We start from the raw sequence: 8,332 nt of genomic DNA, 5'->3' as shown, positions 1-8,332 counted from the left end.
CAGGCTTTAGAGGGTTAACTGTGTGTGTGTGTGTGTGTGTGTGTGTGTGTGTGTGTGTGTGTGTGTGTGTGTGTGTGTGTGTGTGTGTTGTGTTTCGACAGATAAGGCAGGTCACCCTAAGTGACTGTGACAGATGTAAGTAGTAACATGCATATGTGCTTGTGACTACACACTTCACCTGACTACAATTAGCAGAAGGCAGTGCACATACTAATCTAATGAATGCATTCTCTCTGCCCTCTGTTTTGGAAGGGAGGGCCCTGACAGCTGAGTTGTGTATTTCCTCCGGTGCAACAAAGGGTATCAATGAGAGAGGACCAGGGTCGGTAGGACTAGGCAAGGAGTACCAGGAACTATACTCCGTGGTTCCAGGTGAAGCGTCTCACCAGTCCCTGGTCCGCCATCAACAAAGCAAAGGATTCTGTGTTGTCTATGAACAGGTGGAGGATGTGCAGGGTGCAGAGCTGAGGCTGGTTATGCTTCTGGTTTGATTAATGTTTAAGGTGACTCTTTTTTTTCTTCTAGCACAGAGCATCGCAGCCATCTGATCCGAGTGGAGGGCAGCCTGAGAGCTAAGTAGGCTTTGTTGAAGATGAGCAAACAAAGAGCCAGAGTGTGACTGTCCCTTATGAGCCACACAGTTGGGATCAGAGATAACAACCATCCTGTGCTGTGCTTCATGTGCAACATTTCCTGCATGGGAGACATGAATAGCAGAACCATCCTCACCATTTGGAGCGTCCAGACTCCAGAGTGAGTTGTTATGGGCTGACATGTGCAAATGTGCATGTCACAGACTGAGGAGGAAAAAGAGTGCCAAGACGCATAATGGCACCAAAGGAATATTGCAAAATAAGAATAGTAATTTAAAAAATTGTACATAAACCAAAGAGCGTCCCTGTTCCTCACACACCTTCTGTGAAGAAGACCAAGTCAGTCTCCAGTGCAGAGGAAGAGGACAAGGATTTGTTTGTTCTGCATGTTCGTGGTCATGAACCACAGCTGGACTAGGTGAGATGGATGAGGGGAAGGGGAGGCAGGAGAAGGATAGACCCGCGGCAGCCACTGGCCACAGTGTGGGTCTCCCTTTGAAAGACTGCCATTGAAGACAACCAAGATCAAGTCAGTGGTGGAGGAAAGGTGATCACATCGAAGGATTTTTGAGAGCCCAAGGGTAAAGGTGAGGAGAGACAGAAAAGCACAACTTTCCTGTAATGTTGAACGATGTGCTACCTCTTCTTCATTAAGGGCAGGCTCAGCACCACCATGTGCATTGATACCTCAGACCTTCCCCTGCGAGGGTCACCCTGGCACGGACACGGCCTGTGGTCTTCCAATTGAACTTTCTAGACGGACACAAAGACACTGTCCTCTTCTTGGCCATGAGAGACATATCCGTCAATGATGAGCTGTGTTGGGACGACGGGGTGAGACGGGCGTCCTTCAGAGGCGAAGGCATGGACCTGGACTGGTTGGACGAGTGGAAAGACGCGTGGTGTAATCTTTGAAGACCGTTATTGATAAGTTCCTCTTATGTTTGTTTGTTTGCACTTGCTCTCAGTGGTATGATCGTAGTAGTCACAGTGTTATGATGCCCAGTTTGCATTTGTTGATTTGCATGTATTGTATTATTATACATATTATTGTATGTATTTTTCACACTTGCTGTTGTTTACTTTGTATTTTTCACACTTTCTGTTGTTTGCTTTGTATTTTTCACACTTGCTGTTGTTTGCTTTGTATTTTTCACACTTGCTGTTGTTTGCTTTGTATTTTTCACACTTGCTGTTGTTTGCTTTGTATTTTTCACACTTGCTGTTGTTTGCTTTGTATTTTTCACACTTGCTGTTGTTTACTTTGTATTTTTCACACTTGCTGTTTTTTGCTTTGTATTTTTCACACTTGCTGTTGTTTGCTTTGTATTTTTCACACTTGCTGTTGTTTACTTTGTATTTTTCACACTTGCTGTTTTTTGCTTTGTATTTTTCACACTTGCTGTTGTTTGCTTTGTATTTTTCACACTTGCTGTTGTTTGCTTTGTATTTTTCACACTTGCTGTTGTTTGCTTTGTATTTTTCACACTTGTTGTTGTTGTCGTTGTTGTTGGGTTTTTATTGTAGACGTTTGTTGTTGTTTTTTTAAATCACATTTGTAATTTGCTGTCCTTGGGTCCCTTTGGCCCAGCCAGCTGTTGTCTGTCAGGGTCGGGGGGCCTGGGCACTGGTGCCCCCTGTTGCACGGCCTGTGACTCCTCCCAGTGTGTACAGCCCCAAAGGTGGCGCTTCCTCAATCTTCAGTGCCTTGACATGTCTCCCTATTGCCAGTAATAAGAGTGTGCAGGTGTGTGTGTGTGTGTGTGTGTGTGTGTGTGTGTGTGTGTGTGTATGTGCGGGTCTGTAATATGGAGGGTGGGAGGGAGGGACTTTCTTTATTCTTTATTATGTTTCTGATTTTTTTGTGTAAAGCACTTTGTGCTGCGTGTGTGTATATGAAAAGTGCCCTATAAATACAGTTGATTTGATTTGATTTGATTTGATTTGAATAAATGTTTTAAGCAAAATGGACAATGCCTTGAAGTCTTGTTAACCCTTGATATAGACATAGAAAGGGTTACAAAACAATGTGAAAAAACACACAGGCTCTGTCTTTTTTTAAACTCATTTATTTGAGAAACACAGGGTTTAGACAAACATTGCTACTGCAGGATAAGGGCATGCATAAAAAATGTTCACTGCATGTGAAACATTCCGTAATGATATGTGGGATGATTGTAATTACCAGATGTCAGGATGAAAACATTTATTGCCATACAAGCAGCTACAAGGAGAAACAAACCAACACATAAATGAAGGAGTGAATGAATAAACAAGTAAATGCTTAAGACAGAGAGCAGGTGACACAAAATGCATTTCATACTGCCAGAGACACGTCAAAAACGATTCCACAAAGGGCCGTGTGGGCTGCAGGTCATTCCTCCAACCAAGCCAGACAACGCAGGCTGACCAACCGGCTGTCTGAAGGCTGAGATGACCTGATGAAATGAGTCAAGTATAGCGTAGCTTGGACATGATTATAGAAGGAAAAACAAAGGAAATGTCCAAGATGAAACACTAAAACACTTCACTTCTGCTATCAGTAGTCTTTGGGTGCCATTGATTGCATTTCCATTTGATCTGAGGTCAAAACCACTGCTTTTTGATGGTTTGTAAGCGTTGTGCTAATAATTGTTAGAATTTCATGAGGTGGATCCAATTGCTTCTTTTGTCCACTAGATGGAGGCAAGTGACCACATGTGTAAACAGGTTAGATGTGTGAAAGTCAATCACCCAGTCCTACAAAACAAAGAGGCCATGACCTTTGACCCCATCAGTCTGTCTGCTTGTCCGCCTGTCCAGATGTCTGTGTCAGTGTGATCCATTAGTCCTGTGAATGTCTTTCAATGTGAATTTATTTATTTATTTTTGAAGGAATAGCCAATCATACTTTCTTTCAGTTAATGAATAAATAAAGTACCCAATCTGTCAATCAATCAATCCATCAATTTACTCGTGGTGGTTCATCCCCTCTGTCATACTAACTTTTCAATAAATTGCATCTGCATGCTGTGATATAATTTAAGCAGTTACCTTGTGTACATACAAATGATACATTTTTAAAAAAAAAATATGAAAATGTCAAAGTCCTATTTGAACCATTCTCATGGAATGACTCACGGGCATCTTTCACCTTTAAAACAGGATACATCTCGGTGTGACAACCGCTCAACTGGCAACCTCCCGGTATAGGTACTCAGGCGGTGAGGGCGACCGACGGGTGCTAAACAGCAGGTAAGGGGGTAAGAGGATTATTAGTCATTGTACCATTTCATTTTCAGATGTCAGATTTTACCTTAATTCCCGTCAACATCAACTTATGTGCTTTTTTATGGTTTTACTTTGGATTATATTTGATGTGGGGGGTGCGCCCCGAGACACGTGCCGAGGGCCAATGAGGTCGTGGTATGAGCAGGTACATATTAGTTACTGTAACATTTGATTTTCAGATGTCAGATTTTACCGTCAACATCAATTTATGTGCTGTTTTATGGTGCTACTTTGGATTTTATTCCATGTAAAGGTGGGAGGGGGGTGCGCGCACTTTGGGACATGTGCAGAGGGCAAATACTGAGTGTGTATGAGCGCGTGTCATGATAATTAGTTAAATAGTTACATAGTATGGTATAGAATAGTTATAGTTTCAACATTTTATTTTCAGATGGAAGGTGTTGGATGTAGTGGAAAAGGCTTTTGTTGGCTTTTAAAACGGCCACTGTCATTAACTCAGTCACACAGTTCTGGCATGAAAATTTTAACTTTTTCTCTCAGAAGTTACAGTAAGAATAACATTTATATTGTTATTCATTGTTAATCACACAAATAAATATGTCCTCTATTGAAACAATGCATAATTACTTCATGATTCATTCTTTATATGTAGAGTGTAGTTAACTGTGTGAAAAATGTGTGTATCAAATTCGAGTCTGCAGGTTCATAAGGTTCTTTATCACTAAATGGTGATGTCACATTTTTGTAATGCAATCTTCATCATGCCTACGACAATACAAGCACACAGTACTTTGCAAGCACTGTACCAGCAATCACTTGTCAACTGTGTCTAAGTGAAAGAAAACGGTTGTGAAAAGTTTTATGTATAAAAAACAATGAGAGCAACTGCCTGAAATGTTATATACATTTAAAATATAATTTGCATACTTTGCTTTGTGTCTACAATCACAAACGTTGTGAGCAAGAAGTTGCCAAAAATGCCAAATGTGTCAAATGTGATACCAAAAATATAGCACAAACAAAATGGTGTGGCAACAGTTTTGGGACTGATTTAGTTCTGTTTTAGAAACACCTCAGTTCCAAAAAAGTTAGAATTTTCAGATGTGTCAAGCTTTACAGGGTTAACTGTGTGAGTGTGTCTGCAATGTGCTTCCACAGGTAAGTCAGGTCGCCATATAAACTGACTGTGAAAGATGTAAGTAATAACACGCATATGTGCTTGTGACTATACACTTCACCTGACTACAATTAGGAGAAGGCCATGCATTCTTTTTTTTCTTTTTTTTCAGTGTCTCACACGTACATTGCCGCTGTGAATGTGTGATGCATGTCAGGTCTCAGGAGAGGTTGAAGTCCCACCATGAGTGTCTGCTGGAGAGGGGACAGCACTGGATGCAGGCAGCCTGCCAAAAGCTTGAAGCAGGAGAGAGGATCTCCTTCGACCACAGGACCTTCTTCTCCCTTCTTCTCTGCTATACAAACCTGATTTCTTCTCCACTTACAGAATTAGGACAGGGCGGGCACCTCTGAGGGATATGGAGGGAGGATCTATAGATACAGGGCAGTACCTCCACTCCTCACTCTGTCTCAGCACTCTGACAGGAAACATCCCTGTACAAACCTGAGAGGACAGCAGTTGTTTGTTTTCAGTGTGCCTTTGGCCTGAGGAAGAGCCATAAGGATCGAAACATTGCACATTAGGCACACATAATTTTATTTCATATTTAAGTTACAAGCATAACATAGAATAAAAACAATTTCATTTTTTTCCATTTTTTTCTATTTAGTTCATTTCCTTTTAATTAATATCTACCCTAATAAATACATACATAAATAAATACATACATAAATAAATACTTCAATGAATAAATACTACAATAGATAAATATAAATATAGTTAAAAACAATTAAAAACCAATCCGGTCGTGCCTTACAAGAAGGATGACCGATGGATACTTGTATGTTCCGGGGGCAGGCGTGGACGCCTCCGTGAGCGTACTGAAGAAGCACCTTGCAACTTAACCAGGGGGAATAACTCCTGGGATCGCAGGGGGAGAGGCTTTGGGTGGAAGGCGAGTGCACCAACTGTCTCCCGTGTAGATGGAGGACAGGGCAAGCCCTTCTTTTCTAACCGTAAGTCAAACCCCATAAGCCTAACCCTTAACTCAACCACTCGGGGAATGTGCATAAAAACAGTCAAATTTCTGGAAAAAGTTGAAAAAAGTGCATTTTTTAGAAGTATAGTTAGACTCCAAATGGCTTGAAATGTGCTCCTAAACACTTTGTGGAAGAAGGAATTCCAGTCTGACACTTGGTGAAATTTCATGAAAATTTCTGGACATTTTCAACTTCTTCTATAGCTATAGATCCGCTCCAAAGGGCCTGAAACATGCTCCTCAACCATTTCTGCAAGGTTTAAACCTTGTAAACCTCATCTTTTCACCTTGCAAACAGCATCTTTTCAATTTACACCCACTTCCACAACTCCAGTCAGCTCGGGGATGCCACAGCTGGATTCGCAGCGTCCAAAAATGGGGAAACGGACGCTGCTTCCAAGTCACTACTCCGATCTACTGTAAAGTTTTTCCCAACACACCCTATGAATGCATGACTTCAGCCCTGTACACATCCCCAAAATTTTAACTTTTCAAATTTTATAAATGACTCATCTAACTGATGTGAAATTCCATCCCGAATCCAGCGCACCAACTCCCAACCTCCTAAGACCTTCCTGACGTCGGAGGGGGTCCGAAGGTAGTTTTTATCCCTATACCCTATGGGAATGTCAGTAGTTAGGCCTATGGGAATGTTAGTAGTTATGCAACTATCTGATCAGAAACCAAAGTACTGGAAACATATACCCTTACCCTCCCTCCCTCCCTCCCCACTGTCATCCCACCTCAGGTAGGGTAGGGTCATGAATAAACAGCCAGGCAAGAGCAGTCTCGCCTGCAGTGCTTTGGACAAACAGGAGGAACGGAGCGTGAAACACCTGAATCAGTTTCCTTTTCATTGATCCAGCAGCTTCGCTCCCTCATTTCACATGACATTCATAGAATAAGACCAACTTCAAAAGGCCATCCACCCCAGAGGAGTACCAGCCCGGTGGGTTCAGATGACCCTGGCGCCATTGTCCGCTAGTGGCAAATAAATCTGGGTCATGATCATGCATATAAATAGATCTGGGAAATATCCTATGCAGTCCCAACTGTGCTCTGATAATGAATTTTGAGCCTGATAACCAATGTTTGAGTTACACTTTATAACAGTGGTGTCAAACTGATCCAGTAAAGAGCCATGCCACTCTGTATGAATCCTCAGCACCACGCAGGCAGGCAGCACAGCTCTCACTCTTCGCCCCAGAAAGCACCAGCACCAGCTTACAAAGCTTCTGTAGGCTACGTATCTATATTGGCTGGACACAATTCAGTAGAAAGTCAGCACTGAATGTTCACATCCATGGCAACTGGCGAGTTTAACTGTTCCACTTTAGATATTTATTTTGTATGTCTACAATTGTTTCTTGCAATAAAACATCTCTCCCAACTGTTCTGTGTGTTTTCATTGTTTGATATGTAGTTTTCATGTTACCAAGTAAAAGATAGTAAAGATAAAATATAAGCAATGTAAGACAGAGGAAGCAGTTATGTGCTTCAAAACACTTTTGCAATAAATTGGGGCTAAAAAGCTCACTGCTCTATTCCCCTCAGACGTAAAGGTCCGTAGTCTGCCCGATAAATGTTCAGTGCATTCTGCAGTGAAAACACATTCAGGCAGACAGGTTCTAGGCCAGGATGGTCCAGCATGCATGATGGTTGCTCAGGAAGCTGCTGTAACTTAGTCTTCATGTCACCTAGAAGTTATGAGAGGTAAGTGAGTGACAATGGATTAAAGAAAAGAGACTGCAGAATAACAACCTTGTTTGCCCAGTGTTCACACTTACCTGTGGTATTTCCATACAGCAGATATTCTCGGGCTCTGTAGGCACTTGTTCACAACTGCCACAGGAACACCTGTTTTTAAGCAGAATGTATATTATTCATTGGAAACTACATAGCCAATCAATCACGTTGCGTTGTTTCTTTTGTAATATTTAAAGTGTATAAACTGTTGGAACCGGTTCAAAAACAATACTGCTGGTTGAGAGGTGACGGGAGGCAACTGTGGCTTATTGAAAACTACAGTTGTTGGACATTGCTAGCTAATTACAGGTCGTCACTGCAAATAAGAGCAGGTTCTCAATTGACTTACCTGGCCACATAAAGGTAAATAATAATACGGGGTTACGCTTTTCTCTTGTAACGGCAATTGCTAAATTGCATCCGCGTTACTGCAACTGCAGAGCAGCAAACGCCGGTCTAGGTTTGGCAAAGCTTTGTTATGTAAACACTCGAGGCAGGAGAAGGGGGTTGTGATCTGTAACAGCGCGGGGCAGACGGCTACTAAGCCCGTCAAACTGTCGTTTGTCTGTGCAGTAACAAGTAACAAGTAATGTCGAGGTAAAAAAA

General features: G+C 42.0%; 1 long non-coding RNA gene across 2 annotated transcripts; it reads right to left on the bottom strand.

The window, feature by feature from the left end:
• Window positions 1–2,866: 2,866 nt before the first annotated feature.
• Window positions 2,867–7,780, bottom strand: LOC119016341. Of its 2 annotated transcripts, XR_005074038.1 has the most exons (5): window positions 7,768–7,780; window positions 7,518–7,677; window positions 5,128–5,445; window positions 3,743–3,816; window positions 2,867–3,031 (listed from the first exon to the last, which is right to left on the bottom strand). It is a non-coding gene; the product is annotated as an uncharacterized LOC119016341 (long non-coding RNA). The 2 variants fall into 2 exon arrangements; XR_005074037.1 differs by lacking the exon at window positions 7,768–7,780 and having other exon boundaries at window positions 7,518–7,746.
• Window positions 7,781–8,332: the final 552 nt, after the last annotated feature.

Source organism: Acanthopagrus latus, unplaced genomic scaffold (assembly GCF_904848185.1).
Source record: "Acanthopagrus latus isolate v.2019 unplaced genomic scaffold, fAcaLat1.1, whole genome shotgun sequence".
NCBI classification, from domain to species: Eukaryota; Metazoa; Chordata; class Actinopteri; order Spariformes; family Sparidae; genus Acanthopagrus; species Acanthopagrus latus.
Note: the sequence above shows the minus strand (reverse complement) of the source record. Positions and strands in the feature narration are given on the sequence as shown.